The sequence below is a fragment of the Ovis canadensis genome, chromosome 25 (assembly GCF_042477335.2).
Source record: "Ovis canadensis isolate MfBH-ARS-UI-01 breed Bighorn chromosome 25, ARS-UI_OviCan_v2, whole genome shotgun sequence".
Taxonomy (NCBI): Eukaryota; Metazoa; Chordata; class Mammalia; order Artiodactyla; family Bovidae; genus Ovis; species Ovis canadensis.
In genome coordinates this window covers 45,848,566-45,865,239 of record NC_091269.1, presented here as the reverse complement: position 1 = coordinate 45,865,239, position 16,674 = coordinate 45,848,566, and the positions used below count along the sequence as shown (strand labels likewise).

The 16,674-nt window shown below is 38.4% G+C and overlaps 1 protein-coding gene across 17 annotated transcripts in view; it reads left to right on the top strand.

Annotated features, from left to right (window-relative positions):
- ASCC1 (activating signal cointegrator 1 complex subunit 1) overlaps window positions 1–16,674 on the top strand; it is a 117,794-nt gene that overhangs the window by 13,741 nt on the left and 87,379 nt on the right. The gene's annotated exons all lie outside the window — the stretch shown is intronic.

Below are 16,674 nucleotides of genomic sequence, written 5' to 3'. Positions count from 1 at the left end.
TGGGCTTCAGTAGTTGCAGCGCATGGACTCAGTAGCTGTGGGATCTTCCTGGACCAGGCAAGGTGGATTCTTAACCACTGGGCCACAAGGGAAGCCCATGTTCACTTCTTATGCACAACTTAAAATTGTTTTCCTACTGCTGAGTTTTGAGAGTTCTTTTGTAAATGTTACACATGCAAGTCCTTTCAAGGATATGTGATTTCCAAATGTTTTTTTCCCAGGCTGTAACTTATCTCTTCATCCTCTTATCAGTGACTTTTATAGAGCAAAAGTTTTAAATTTTGATGAAGTCCAATTTATTAATTTTTCTTTTATGGATTGAACTTTTAATGTTGTATCTAAGAACTTTCTGCATAGCCCCAAGTCACAAAGATTTTCTCTTAGAATTTTTATGGGTTTGCTTTTTTACACTTAGATCTGTGATCTAGTTAATTTTTGTATTTGTTTAAGTTGTAAGGTTTAGGTCGAGGTTCATTTTTTTGCATATGGGTGTCCATACTGTGTTTTCTCAGTCTTGTAGTAAAGAGAGGAATAAAAGCGTGTGGATAAAATAGAATGGTGGTTAGTATTTTTTTTGGTTCTTGAAACAGATGGACCTACATCTGATTCTGAGTTCTTCAATCTGTATAGACTTGAACAAGTGAACCTCTCCAAATTTTTATAGCCTGCTTTGGAGAGTTGTAGGAAGAATTAAATGAGATAACATATAGTACTCAGCATGGTGCTGGATACACAGGAAATATTTAATAAAAGGTAACTGCTATTCCTGATATTTTTATGACTGGTTAGGTTAAAAGTATTAGTATTACTTGGAGTATTCAGAGTAGATGAGGACTCTATTTGATAATTGTGGGCAAGGTCAGTGAAAATGATTTGGTGAGAGTTTTGGTAAGATCCTTTCTTCTTTTCCCTTTCCTTTCTCCATCCTGTCCATCTTGCTCAAGCTGGATCTTAGGTACTAGGATAGAGTGAGATATAGGTATCCAGATACAGAGGTATTAGAATCCAAGTACTTTTGTGGGACGGGGGTGACAGTTGATCAACTTGATTATTTAAGATGATAAGATACAGACTGGGCAAATGTGAGTAGATAGTACAGAACTGTATAATCTCAAAGTTTCTTACTTGGCATTTATGTGCTTGAACAAAGGTACATCTGTAAGTTCAGTACTCAAATACTATACATATGTGTGTATCCATGCATACGTATATGTGATTAGAAAGCCATCAGAATATTACTAATTGTCTTTAGTCAACCACCAGAGTATCTTTTTTCCCCTTAAAATTTCATAGCAAGATGATTTCATTCTCAGTGGGAGTGGAGGGTAGGGTAGGAGAAGATCAGGAATACTGAAGTTTCAGTATAGTTTGGATAAATTTTGTGGGGGTCATGCTGGTAAGTTTTGGAATTATTTTACCTTATAAGCACCACTTATTGAAGCTTAATGATTATTTATTTTTTGAAATATTACAAATACCTGATATGTGACAAGCGGATTGTAATAAATTGGCCTTTTTCTTTCTCTTTCTCTCTATATATGTGTGAATGTTTTTCACTTTTCTTTTGTTTCCGGCATGGTCTGAAAAGGAATAAATATTGGAATGATTACTTTAACTCAGCTGGAATGAGATTGGCCCCTATGTGTATCATGCTGGCCTTAATCAGTCCCAAGTACTTCCTTCCTGCTCTCAGGGAGACTCCACACTGACATGTCTTCTTCCTGCTTTTAAATCAGATCTTGATAACAGCAGGGAAGTAAGCACAGCATAAAACAGTAAATAAGGAACCATTATCTACCTATTACATGGAAGAAAGTTTTACTGAATTTCATTCTAATGTTAGACTGAGAAGCAGATGGCTATAAAACCATGCAGGCATTTTCCACTGGTACTCTGCTTTTATTTTTCCAACTGAGGAGAGTTCTTTTCTGGTAACTTTTAAGAATGTATACCTGTTCATTGAGATATCAGTTGTTTCCTGAAAGACCGTGTGGCTCTCAGTCTTATTTTGATTCCTCTGACACTTACCTGACATCTCTGATGAGAATTTCTTAATCTCTAAAATAGGAGTGGTCTTAGCATTTTCTTCCTTATAAGAAAGAGATGACATCTCTTGTTATAAAGTTGGCTCATACATTAAAAAAATTTACATGTGTATGTATTATATATATTTACTAAAATTGTTACACACAGTGTTTTTTTAAATTACCTTTTTGGGTGGTTTTTTTTTTGGCTGTACATGGCTTTTGGTATCTCAGTTCCTTGACCGCGGTGGAACCAGGGCCATAGCAGTGAGAGTCTGGAATCCTAACCACTAGGCAACCATGGGCCTCCCTATCTTTTTGATTTAACAACATGTTTTGGGTCAATATATATAAATCTAATTGGTGCCTTTAGGTGCTGTAAGATCCTAGTCTATGTATGTACCGTAACTTATTTCATCAATCCCCTGCAATGGACCACTAAGGGAAATTATTTCTATTACATAATGCTATAATGAACATTTTTGTAAATACATCTTTGTGTTTTTGGCTGACAGTTTCTTTGGGGTACATTTTGGGATAAATTCTTAGAATTGGAATGCACGGGTTCAGTTCAGTTCAGTCCCTCAGTCGTGTCCGACTCTTTGCAACACCATGATCACAGCATGCCAGGCCTCCCTGTCCATCACCAACTCCTAGAGTTTACTCAAACTCATGTCCATCGATTCAGTGATGCCATCCAGCCATCTCATCCTATGTCGTCCCCTTCTCCTCCTGCCCCCAATCCCTCCCAGCATCAGAGTCCTTTCCAATGAGTTAACTCTTCACATGAGGTGGCCATAGTATTGGAGTTTCAGCTTTAGCATCAGTCCTTCCAATGAACACCCACGACCGATCTCCTTTAGGATGGACTGGTTGGATCTCCTTGCAGTCTAAGGGACTCTCAAGACTCCTCCAACACCACAGTTCAAAAGCATCAATTGTTCAGTGCTCAGCTTTCTTCACAGTCCAACTCTCAGCTTTCTTCACAGTCCAACTCTCACATCCATACATGACCACTGGAAAAACCATAGCCTTAACTAGATGGACCTTTGTTGGCAAAGTAATGTCTCTGCTTTTGAATATGCTATTCAGGTTGGTCATAACTTTTCTTCCAAAGAGTAAGCATCTTTTAATTTCATGGCTGCAGTCACCATCTGCAGTGATTTTGGAGCCCAAAAAAAAAAAGTCAGCCACAGTTTCCACTGTTTCCTTGTCTATTTCCCATGAAGTGATGGGACCAGATGCCATGATCTTAGTTTTCTGAACGTTGAGCTTTAAGCCAACTTTTTCACTCTCCTCTTTCACTTTCATCAAGAGGCTTTTTAGTTCCTCTTCACTTTCTGCCTTAAGGGTGGTGTCATCTGCATATCGGAGGTTATTGATATTTCTCCTGGCAATCTTGATTCCAGCTTGTGCTCTTCCAGCCCAGCATTTCTCATGATGTACTCTGCATATAAGTTAAATAAGCAGGGGGACAATGTACAGCCTTGACGTACTCCTTTTCCTATTTGGAACCAGTCTGTTGTTCTGCGTCCAGTTCTGACTGCTGCTTCCTGACCTGCATATAGGTTTCACAAGAGGCAGGTTAGGTGGTCTGGTAATCCCATCTCTTTCAGAATTTTCCACAGTTTATTGTGATTCACACAGACAAAGGCTTTGGCATAGTCAATAAAGCAGAAATAGATGTTTTTCCGGAACTCTCTTGCTTTTTCGATGATCCAGCAGATGTTGGCAATTTGATCTCTGGTTCCTCTGCCTTTTCTAAAACCAGCTTGAACATCTGGAAGTTTACAGTTCATGTATTGCTGAAGCCTGGCTTGGAGAATTTTGAGCATTATTTTACTAGCGTGTGAGATGAGTGCAGTTGTGCGGTAGTTTGAGTGTTCTTTGGCATTGCCTTTCTTTTGAGGTTGGAATGAAAACTGCTTTTCCAGTCCTGTGGCCACTGCTGAGTTTTCCAAATTTGCTGGCATATTGAGTGCAGCACTTTCACAGCATCATCTTTCAGGATTTGAAATAGCTCAAGTGGAATTCCATCACCTCCACTAGCTTTGTTTGTAGTGATGCTTCCTAAGGCCCACTTGACTTCACATTCCAGGATGTCTGGCTTTAGATGAGTGATCACACCATCATGATTATCTGGGTCAGGAAGATCTTTTTTGTACAGTTCTTCTGTGTATTCTTGCCACCTCTTCTTAATGGCCTCTGTTTCTGTTAGGTCCATATCATTTCTGTCCTTTATTGAGCCCATCTTTGCATGAAATGTTCCCTTGGTATCTCTAATTTTCTTTAAGAGATCTCTAGTCTTTCCCATTCTATTGTTTTCCTCTATTTCTTTGCATTGATCGCTGAGGAAGGCTTTCTTACCTCTCCTTGCTATTCTTTGGAACTCTGCATTCAGATGCTTATATCTTTCCTTTTCTCCTTTGCTTTTCACTTCCCTTCTTTTCACAGCTGTTTGTAAGGCTTCCTCAGACAGCCATTTTGCTTTTTTGCATTTCTTTTTCATGGGGATGGTCTTGATCCCTGTCTCCTTGGTCCATAGTTCATCAGGCACTCTCTCAGGCACTCAGATCTAGTCCCTTAAATCTGTTGCTCACTTCCGTTGTATAATCATAAGGGATTTGATTTAGGTCATACCTGAATGGTCTAGTTGTTTTCCCTACTTTCTTCAATTTACATCTGAGTTTGCCTATAAGGAGTTCATGATCTGAGCCACAGTCAGCTCCTGGTCTTGTTTTTGCTGACTGTATAGAGCTTCTCCATCTTTGGCTGCAAAGACTATAATCAGTCTGATTTCGGTGTTGACTATCTGGTGATGTCCATGTGTAGAGTCTTCTCTTGTGTTGTTGGAAGAGCGTGTTTGCTATGAGCAGTGTGTTCTCTTGGCAAAACTCTGGGTAGGTGTTGCAAGAGGGCATCAGAGGGCAGACACACTGAAATCATAATCAGAAAACTAGTCAGTTGGATCACATGGACCACAGCCTTGTCTAACTCAGTGAAACTAAGCCATGCCATATGGGGCCACCCAAGACGGGCAGGTCATGGAGAGGTCTGACAGAATGTGGTCCACTGGAGAAGGGAATGGAAAACCACTTCAGTATTCTTGCCTTGAGAACCCTATGAACAGTATGATACATGGGATAGGGGAATGTAAACTGAAAATTTTTTGATAGATTTTTTCCGTTTTATTTTAAAAATCAACTTTATTGAGTTACAACGTACAAAGAACATAATGCACATATAATATAAAGCATAATGCTTAAAATATAAAGCATATTTTAAGAATATGCTTTGAGTTTTGCAGCTGTGCAGCAACCATCAAAAACAAGATGTAGAACATTTCCATTAGCCCAAAAAATTCCTTTGTACATCTTTGCAGCCACTTCCACTTCCTGCCATCTCATCTCCTACCGGTGATTCCAGCCAACCACTTACCTGCTGTTACTATTGGATTTCCCTTTGCTAGAGTTTCATATAAATGGAATTATGCAGCATATAGTCTTTTTGCTGTTGTTGTTGTTTGGTTGTGCCATGCAGCATGTGGGATCTTAGTTCCCTGACCAGCGATTGAACCCATCCCCCCTGCAGTGAAAGCACGGAATCTTTACCTCTGAGAAGACCCCAGGATATAGTCTTTGTGGCTTTTATTTTTTTGTTCAGTGGAACATTTTTGAGCTTCATTCATGTTGGTGTGTGTTACAGTAGTTCATTTCTTTTTGTTGCTAAGTATACTCCTTTGCATGACTGTATGAAAATGCGTGTGCTGCTGCTGCTGCTGTTAAGTCGCTTCAGTCGTGTCTGACCCTGTGCAACCCCTGAGACTGCAGCCCACTAGGCTCCCCCGTCCCTGGGATTCTCCAGGCAAGAACACTGGAGTGGGTTGCCATTTCCTTCTCTAATGCATGAAAGTGAAAAGTGAAAGTGAAGTCACTCGGTCGTGTCCGACTCTTCGAGACCCCATGAACTGCAGCCTACCAGGCTCCTCCGTCCATGGGATTTTCCAGGCAAGAGTACTGGAGTGGGGTGCCATTGCCTTCTCCGTGGCTGGTTTCTAGTGTATTGTAAATGAACCTGTTTTAATCATTTGTATAGGAATCTTTGTGTTAAGTATGTTTTTATTCCTCTTGGGCAGGTACTTAGGAGTATAATTGTTGGATCAAGTGCAGATATATGTTTAATTTTATAGAAAACTGTTAAAACTATTTCAGGTGTGGTTGTGCCTCTTCCTACCACTAATGATGTATGAAGAGTTTAGGTTCAACATTTGGTGGTGTCTTATTTTTTCAATTGTTTATTGAAGTATAGTTGATTTACAATGTTTTGTTAGTTTCTGGTATATAACAAAGTGGTTCACTTACACATACATCATACACATACTCTTTCACATTCCTTTCCCTTATGGTTTAATATAGGATATTGAATATAGTTCCCTGTGTGATATAGTAGGACCCTGTTGTTTATCTATTTGATATATAGTTTGTATCTGTTAATCCCAAACTCCTGATTTCTCTCTCACTAATCCTTTTTACCCTTTGGCAATCATAAGTTTGTGTTCTGTGTTTGTGTTTCTTTGTTTTGTAAATAAATTCATTTGTATCATATGTTTCCACGTGTAGGTGCTGTCATACGATATTTGTCTTTCTATTGGACATATGGCTAGGACCTCGAATATAGTGTTGAGTAGCAGATGTGAGGAGGACATTCTTTTCTTGTTCTCCATCATAGGGGAACAATATTCAGTCTTTTACTATTACTATTATTGTTTTTTTGACTACACCACAGAGCATGTGGGATCTTAGTCTGTTGCAGTGAAAGGGCTGAGTCTTCCCTGCTGGATTCCCAGGGAAGTCCTCAGTCTTTTAATATTAAGTTTTACAGATGCTCTTTATCTGGGTAAGGAAATTCCATTCTCTTCCTAGTTTGCTGAGAGTTTAAAAAAAAAATCAAAACTGAGTATTAAACTTTGTTAATCTTTTAAAATATGAGATTTATGTATTTTCCTTCATAGTATAAATACACTTGATTACATTTATTAATTTTTTAAATGTTAAGCCGGTCTGGCTCTTTAGATAACCTCACTTATTTTTGATGTATTATCATTTTTATATTTTCCTAGATTTGTGCTTGCTTTAGCAACACTTATACTAAAACTGGATTTTGATGGATTTGATTTACTAAAGCTTAATTATTGAGGAGTTTTATATCTCTGTTCATAAGAGATACTGGTTTTAATTTTTTTGTGATGTCTTCACCTGTATGTGTTTGTATAACTAGCTTCAGGTGTGCAGCAAAGTGATTCAGTTATGTGTGTATATATATGTGTCTTCTGTTTCAGATTCTTTTCCATTATAGGTTGTTACAAGACATTGAATATAGTTAGTTCCCTATGCTATATAATAGGTCCTTGTGGTTTATTTATTTTCTACATAGTAGTGTGTATATGTTAATCCCAAACTCCTAAATTATCTCTAACTCTTACACCCCAGCCCTGCTATACTTTCTGGTAAACAAATTTGTTTTCTGTGTCTGAGTCTATTTCTGTTTTGTAAATAATTCATGTATATCACTTTTTTAGTCTTCATCTGGTTTTGGTATTAGGGGTAGTACTGACCATCTGATTAAAAACCAGATTAGTCAAGTGAGTTAAGAAGTGTTCTCTTCTAACTTTCTGGGTTCATGTAAATTTGTGTAGGTATTGTTTTTTCTTAAATGTTTAAGCAAATTCATCATTTTAAGCCATCTAGATCTGTAGGTTTCTATTGTCTGACCCTGCAACCACAAGGACTGTAGCACACCAGGCTTCCCTCTCCTTCACTATCTCCTGGAGTTTGCTCAAACTCATGATCTTAGTTTTTTGAATGTTGCATTTTAAGCCAGCTTTTTCACTTTCCTCTTTCACCTTCATCAAGAGGTTCTTTAGTTCCTCTTTGCTTTCTGCCATTAGAATGGTGTCATCTGCTTATCTGAGCTTGTTGATCTTGATTCCAGCTTGTGATTCATCTAGCCCAGCATTTCACATGATGTACTCTGCATATAAGTTAAATAAGCAGGGTGACAGTATACAGCCTTGATGTACTTCTTTCCCAATTTTGAACCAGTCCACTGTTCCTTGTCCGGTTCTAACTCTTGCTTCCTGACCTGCATACAAGTTTCTCAGGAAGCAAGTAAGGTGATCTGGTTTTCCCTTCTTTTTAAGAATTTTCCACAGTTTGTTGTGATCCATAGTCAAAGGCTTTAGTGTAGTCAGTGAAGCAGAAGTAGATGTTTTCCTGGAATTCCCTTGATCCAACGGATGTTGGCAATTTGATCTCTGGTTCCTCTGCCTTTTCTAAATCCAGTTTGTACGTTTAGAGGTTCTCGATTCACATACTGCTGAAGCTGAGCTTGAAGGATTTTGTGCATTACTTTGCTAGCATGTGAGATGAGTGCAATTGTGTGGTAGCTTGAACATTCTTTGACATTGCCTTTCTTTGGAGTTTGAACGAAAACAGACCTTTTCTAGTCCCCACTGCTGAGTTTTCCAAATTTGATGACATATTGAGTGCATTAAGTACAAAAAAGATCTTCGCGACCCAGATAATCATGATGGTGTGATCACTCACCTAGAGCCAGACATCCTGGAATGTGAAGTCAAGATGTAGGAAGCATCACTACAAACAGAGCTAGTGGAGGTGATGGAATTCCAGTTGAGCTATTTCAAATCCTGAAAGATGATGCTGTGAAAGTGCTGCACTCAATATGCCAGCAAATTTGGAAAACTCAGCAGTGGCCACAGGACTGGAAAAGGTCAGTTTTCATTCCAATCCCAAAAGAAAGGCAATGCCAAAGAACACTCAAACTACCACACAATTGCACTCATCTCACACGCTAGTAAAATAATGCTCAAAATTCTCCAAGCCAGGCTTCAGCAATACGTGAACTGTGAACTTCCAGATGTTCAAGCTGGTTTTAGAAAAGGCAGAGGAACCAGAGATCAAATTGCCAACATCTGCTGGATCATCGAAAAAGCAAGAGAGTTCCGGAAAAACATCTATTTCTGCTTTATTGACTCTGCCAAAGCCTTTGACTGTGTGGATCACAATAAACTGTGGAAAATTCTGAAAGAGATGGGATTACCAGACCACCTAACCTGCCTCTTGAGAAACCTATATGCAGGTCAGGAAGCAGCAGTCAGAACTGGACATGGAACAACAGACTGGCTCCAAATAGGAAAAGGAGTACGTCAAGGCTGTATATTGTCCCCCTGCTTATTTAATTTATATGCAGAGTACATCATGAGAAACGCTAGGCTGGAGTAAGCACAAGCTGGAATCAAGATTGCTGGGAGAAATATCAATAAACTCAGATATGCAGATGACACTACCCGTATGAAAGAAAGTGAAGAACTGAAGAGCCTCTTGATGAAAGTGAAAGAGGAGAGTGAAGAAGTTGGCTTAAAGCTCAACATTCAGAAAGCTAAGATTATGGCATCTGGTCCCATCACTTCATGGGAAATAGACAAGGAAACAGTGGAAACTGTGGCTGACTTTATTTTTGGGGGCTCCAAAATCACTGCAGATGGTGATTGCAGCCATGAAATTAAAAGACGCTTACTCCTTAGAAGGAAAGTTATGACCAACCTAGATAGCATATTGAAAAGCAGAGCCATTACTTTGCCAACAAAGGTCCGTCTAGTCAAGGCTATGGTTTTTCCAGTGGTCATGTATGGATGTGAGAGTTGGACTGACTATAAAGAAAGCTGAGCAGCGAAGAATTGATGCTTTTGAACTGTGGTGTTGGAGAAGAGTCTTGAGAGTCCCTTGGACTGCAAGGAGATCCAACCAGTCCATCTTAAAGGAGATCAGTGTTGGGTGTTCATTGGAAGGACTGATTTTGAAGCTGCAACTCCAAGACTTTGGCTACTTGATGTGAAGAGCTGACTCATTTGAAAAGAGGCGGATGCTGGGAAAGATTGAGGGCAGGAGGAGAAGGACAGAGGATGAGATGATTGGATGGCATCACCGACTCAATGGACATGGGTTTGGGTGGACTCCGGGAGTTGGTAATGGACAGGGAGGCCTGGCATGCTGTGGTTCATGGTGTTGCAAAGAGTCGGACACGACTGAATGACTGAACTGAACTGAGTGCATTACTTTAACAGCATCAGCTTTTAGGATTTGAAATAGCTTGGATGGAATTTCATCACCTCCACTAGCTTTGTGTATAGTAGTGCTTCCAGAGGCCCACATGACTGCATATTCCAGGATGTCTGACTCTAGGTATGTGTGTGACCATACCATTGTAGTTATCTCAGTCATTAAAAGCTTTTTGGTATGGTTCTTCTGTGTATTCTTGCCAACTCTTCTTAATCCCTTCTGCTTCTGTTAGGTCTTTGTCGTTTTTGTCTTTTATTGTGCCCGTCTTTGTATGAAATGTTTGATTGTTATCTCTGATTTTCTTGAAGCGATCGCTAGTCTTTCCCATTCTATTGTTTTCCTCTATTTCTTTGCATTGTTCACTTATGAAGACTTTTCTTGTCTCTCCTGACTATTCGCTGGAACTCTGTGTTCAGTTATGTATATCTTTTGTTTCTCCTTTGCCTTTCACTTCTTTTCTCAGCTGTGTCTGGTGCTGTAAGTAAAGTCTGATGCTGTAAAGAGGATTATTGGATAGGAACCTGGAATGTTAAGTCCATGAATCAAGGTAAATTGGAGGTGGTCAGGCAGTAGATAGCAAGAGTGAACATTGACATTTTAGGAATCAGTGGACTAAAATGGACAGGAATGGGTGAATTTAATTCAGATAACCATTGTATCTACTACTGTGGGTAAGAAATCCCTTAGAAGAAATAAGAGTAGCCATCATAGTCAGTGAAAGAGTATGAAATGCAGTATGTGGCTTCAATCCCAAAGACAACAAAATGATCTTGGTTTGTTTCCAAGGCAAACTATTCAGCATCACAGTAATCCAAGTCTAGGCCCCAGCCACTAATGCTGAAGAAGATGAAGTGAAACGGTTCTGTGAAAACCTACAAGACCTTGTGGAACTAACACCAAAAAGACATGTCCTTTTCGCTGTAGGGTATTGAAATGCAAAAATTGGAAGTCAAGAGATACCTGGAATAACAGGCAAGTTTGGCCTTGGACTACAAAATGAAGCAGGGCAAAGGTTAAGAGTTTTGCCAAGAGAACATACTGGTCATAGCAAATACCCTCTTCCAACAACACAAGAGATAACTCTACACATGGACATCACCAGGTTGATTATATTCTTTGCAGCTGAAGATGGAGAACTGTATACTCAGCAAAAACAAGACCTGGAGCTGACTGGGTCTCAGATTATCAGCTCCTCATTGCAAAATTCAGGCTTAAATTGAAGAAAGTAGGGAAAGCCACTAGGCCATTCAGGTATGACCTAAATCAAATCTCTTATGATTATACAGTGGAGGTGATGAATAGATTCAAGAGATTAGATCTGGTAGACAGAGTGCCTGGAGAACTATGAATGGAGATTGGTAACATTGTAGGTTTCTGAAAAGGTTTTAAATTAGGAATTTATTTAGTCGAGTTAGAAGTATCCAGATTAGCTACTTCTTGACTATGTTTCTGTAATTTGTGTCTTTGAGAGAATTTGTTTGTTTCATCTGAAGTTTTTGAATTTCGTTGGATGGAAGTGTTAATATTTTATTATTCTTTCATGTCTGTTGCCCTGAAGTGATGTTCCCTCTTTTCTTGCTGATATCGGTAATTTGTGCCTGGTCTTTTATTCCTGATCTCTCTGGCAAGAGGTTTATCAATTGTATTGGTCTTATAACAAGAACAACAAAAAGCTTTTGGTTCCACTGATTTTTCTCTATTGTTTGTCCATTTTCTGTTTCATTGACTTCTGCTTTTATCTGTATTGTTACATTTCTTATGCCTAGCTTTGGGTTTAATTTGCTCTTTTTTTGGTTGCTTAATGTAGTAACTTAAAATTACTGATTTGAGACTTTTCTTAGTATTTTAGTGTTTTAAAAGTATTTTAAGTAAACGTTTTTGAGATAATTGTCAATTCATTTGCAATTATAAGTCTTGTGATTTATTTCATCTGTTTAGAAGTATGTTGTTTAGTTTTCTACATTTGGTTTTGGGGTTTTTTTTTTTTTGGTTACTGTTACAGATATCTCTGTTGCTGATTTACAGTTTGATTCTGTTTGTCAAATAATGTTCTGTATGATATCAGGTCTTTTAGATACATTTGTACCCCGTTTTCTGTTACAGAATATTGTCTATCTTGGTAAATGTTCTTTGTACATTTAAACAGATGTACATTCTGATGTTTTTTAATTGATCTATAAATCTATAAATCTACCATCTAGCTGTTAGTGGTCATTGTCTTGTATATCCATATTGATTTTCTGTCTACTCTTCCTGTTAACTGCTGAGAGAGGACTGTTGAAATCTCCAACAGTAATTGTAGATTCGTCTATTCCTCCTTTCAGTTGTGTCAGTTTTTCCATATCTTCTTGGCAGATCAGTTCCTTTATAATTATGAAGTGTCCCTCTTTATCCCTGACAGTATTCCTTGTTCTGAAGTCTACTTTTTTAGATATTAATATAGCCACTCCAGCTTTCTTTGATTTGTATTTTCCATTGTATATATATTTTTATTCTTTTACTTTTATTTATTATTTTTAAATTAATTTATTTTTGACTGTCGTGGGTCTTCGTTGATGGTTTCAGCCTTTCTCTAGTTGCAGCGAGCGGAGGCTAGTCTTTGCTGCCATGCGCAGGCTTCTCACTGTGGTAGCTTATTTTCCTGCAGAGCATGTTCTCTGGAGTGCTTGGGCTTCGGTAGTTGTGTTTTGTGGGCTCAGTAGTTGTGATGCACAGGCTTAGTTGCTCCATGGCACGTGGGATCTTAGTTCCTAGGATGAACCCATGTCCCCTGCATTGGCAGCAGATTCTTAACCACTGGACAATGAGAAAGTCCCTAAGCGGATTTCTTACAGATAGCATATAATTGATTTTTTAAAAATCTGGTCTGTCATCTCTTCCTTTTAAGTGGAATGACTAGATTGTTTACTTTTAATGTAGTTATAGACATAGGTGGGTTTAAGTCTACCATTTTGTGATTCTTTTTTTTTTGGTCTTATCTTTCCTTTGTTCATTTTTTCCTAACATTTTTTAGATTGAGGGTTTTTAAAACTTTCATTTTCTTGACACTGTTGGCTTATTAGCTACAACCATTTTATTTTTTAGTAAATGTTGATAGGTTTACAATATGTATTTAATTCATCACCTGCAAATAATATTACATAACTTAACATATAATTTAAGAATCTCACAATATGTCATTTTTTCCCTTCCTTCTGTCCTTTGTCTAATTGTCATTAATCTTGCTTCTATTTATAAACAACTTTCTGTAAGATTTCTTATAGGCTGCTGGTACTGGATACACTTTCAGTTGTTTTTTTTTTTTGTATGAAATGTCTTTAATTCGTCTTTTTTGAAAGATAATTTTTACTGATTATAGGATATTTTATCTTTTGGAATGTTTTTAAAAATTATTTATTTACTTTTGATTGGAATGGACATTGGATGCTGTATCCTGCTTCTCACTGGCATTTTCCTCAGGCTTAGCATCCATTGGTGATTCTCACCTGATGTTGCTTGCAAAATGATTCTAGCACTTGCCCTGCATTTAGTATTCAATTTTCTGCATTCATTTGTAAGCAGGAGACCTTCCTTCTCACCTTACTTTTAAATTTATTTGTTATGAGTGTGATTTCACAAATTTTATTTTCCAAGGGCTTATAATTTACTGTTGTGCTTAATTATTTTGATACTTAAATTGTCTCAGATTTATCTCGGGGTCCTCTGAAGCCTTTTCTGGGGATGCATTTTCTTTGGCCTGTATTTGTTCTTTTGTTTCAGTTCTCCCATATATATGTATACATGTCTGCTTTAAAATGTCTTAATTTGTCTAAGTTCTCACCCAGTGCCTCCCCTTAGAGGTTTAGTTATTCTGTTGTATTCTCCCAGTAATCTCTTGTCCCCGGTAAAAGATTTGCCATCTCCTGAGGTTCCTTTTCTCCCTCTGCAGGCAATTAACACTTCTTACAGTGGCCTCCAACTGATATACAGACTATGCTTCTGTCTCTAAGAGCACTGCAAGTTAGGCAAGACAGAAACCAGTTCCTCAGGCAGCCTCTTAATAAGCCGGAACATTGCAAACCACTTTTACTCTTCTTCTCCCCTGTTGGAGGAGCAGAAACTGGGTGGCTTCCTTCTGATCTGTTGTGATGTCCTAGGGCAGAGTATAGGGCAAGGGACAGAGAGAAAACATGAGGGTTCCTACCATTTTGAGTGCAGTTTTCCTTTGGTTAGGCATTTGTCTGGTTATTGCAGGTTCTTAACTCATCTCTAGCATTCTCCCAAAGCTACTTTCGTCCATATGTTGTTTATTTAGTGTTTCTGTCTGGGAATGAGAGCTTGATTCTTCTTTGTGATTGCTCCCTCTTCCCAGTCCCTAACAGTCACTAATCTATTTTCTGTCTCTATGAATTTGCCTATACTGAATATTTGATAGAAATGGACTCATACAATATGTGGCCTTTGTCTCTGGGGCATCTTTCATTTATAATGTATTTAAGATTTATCCATGTTTTATCATGTAGTGCTACTTCATGTCTTCTAATGGCCAAGTAATATTCCATTGTATGGCTGTACCACATTTTGTTTATGCCTTCATCATTTGGTGAATATTTTGAGTTGTTTCTGCTTTGGGCTTTTGTAAATAACGCTGCTATTCATACATGTTTTCTTGTAATAATTTGTAATATTGTAAACAAGGCTGAGTTTACCATTTTTATTCATTTAATTGACCTTGATCTGATAAAATAACTCTTGCATTATGCTAGACAGTGTTCTGAATGCCTCCTTTGCTTATTTTGTGTCATCATCAGTGTTTCCCTTTGAGTTAGATATTGCTTTTCCATTTTACTTATTAAGAAACTGAAGTTTAGAGATGATAATTTTCTCAAGGTACCACAGCTAGTAGGTCCATCATGCTAAGCAGGACAGATGATGCAAAGTTGTGTAGGTCCTAGTAACGGCTGCAGTTTATACAGTCCAATAGAACAAGATAGATGAAATTGGTTCTTGGAGTCACTGTGGAAAATTATTTGAACGGAAAAAAAAAAAACCGTTTAGGGGCTTTCCTGGTGATCCAGTGGTTAGGACTCTGTGCTCCCAGTGCAGGAGGCGCAGGTGCAGTCCCTGGCTGGAAAGCTAGGCTCTCACATGCTGCACATCATGGCTAAAACCAAAACCGTAACCAAAAAACCTCCAAAAACTGTTTAAATTGAAGATCTTTTGCTTATCTGTAACCACTTGCACCAGTCTTTCAGCAAGATTTTTTCGGGCCCAACCTTGACTAGAGTTGGATAGTGATTTGCAGGGTATGGGTTTCCCTGGTGGCTCCTGCGGTAAAGAATCTGCCCACAATGCAGGAGAAGTGAATTTGATCCCTGGGTCAGGAGGATCCCCTGGAGAAGGGAATGACTACTCACTCTAGTATTCTTGCCTGGTGAATTCATTCCATGGACAGAGGAGCTTAGTGGACTGTAGTTCATGAGTTCACAAAGAGTCAGACATGACTGAGCAATGGACACGTTCACTGAGCATTCAGAAAAGCTCCACGGGATCTTCCCAGTTGTGCTTGGGTTTTTCAACTCCAAATCATATTCTGTTCCCTAATAGTTAAAAAAAGTTATCATGTGGATCAGATGTTAAAAAGAAGGACTTCTGTTCATTAGGGTTATCCATCTTCACTCCTGAATCGGGACTGAAGGAGGTGAGATTCTTTATCTTTTTAAAAATTCGTTCATATTATTAATTTTTTTCTTTCCTTGAGAAGGCGAATTTATCCTTCTTTGTAGCTGTGCCAAGTATGTGAAGTTCTTTTGGGATCTCTGAGGTGCAATAGGAATATAGGTAATGTTGAAAAAGGAATTTATTAGTTTACATTTAAATCTTGCTCTACTATATTCGGTTTCTACTGCTGTGTAATAATTTACCACAGTCTTAGCGGCTTAAAACCACACTCATCTATCATTTCGCGACATTGTAGTAGTTTTGTAGATCAGAAGACCTGGTGGACTCTATGGCATTCTCTGCATAGAGTCTCACAAGGCCAAAATCAAGGCATTGGCCAGACTGATCTCTTATCTGGAGGCCCTGGAGGAGAATCCACTTCCAGGTTCATTCACAGTGTTGTCAGATTTCAGTTGCTTGTGGCTATAGGTCTGAAGTCCCTGTTCCCTTGACATGTGGCCGTTCTTGTTTCTGTCATATCCTTTCTGTGCTTCACAACTCTGACTTGTGCCACCAGCCAGAGAATACTCTGCCTTATAAAGAGCTCATGTGTATAGATCAGGCTTACTGGGGTAATCTGCCTATATTAAGGTCAGCTGTGCCATTATATACTATAATATAATATAGTATAATCATATCAGTGATATCACATTCACGGGTTCTATCCACAGTCAAAGGGGATTCTATGAGGTTAAGGGTCTTTGAGGGTCATTCTTAGAATTCTGCCTATCATAGCTATTAATGTTCATTTTAAAACATTGTGGTGAAGGTCACATTTTTGATTCAGCAGATAACTTTTCTACTCTCGGGTT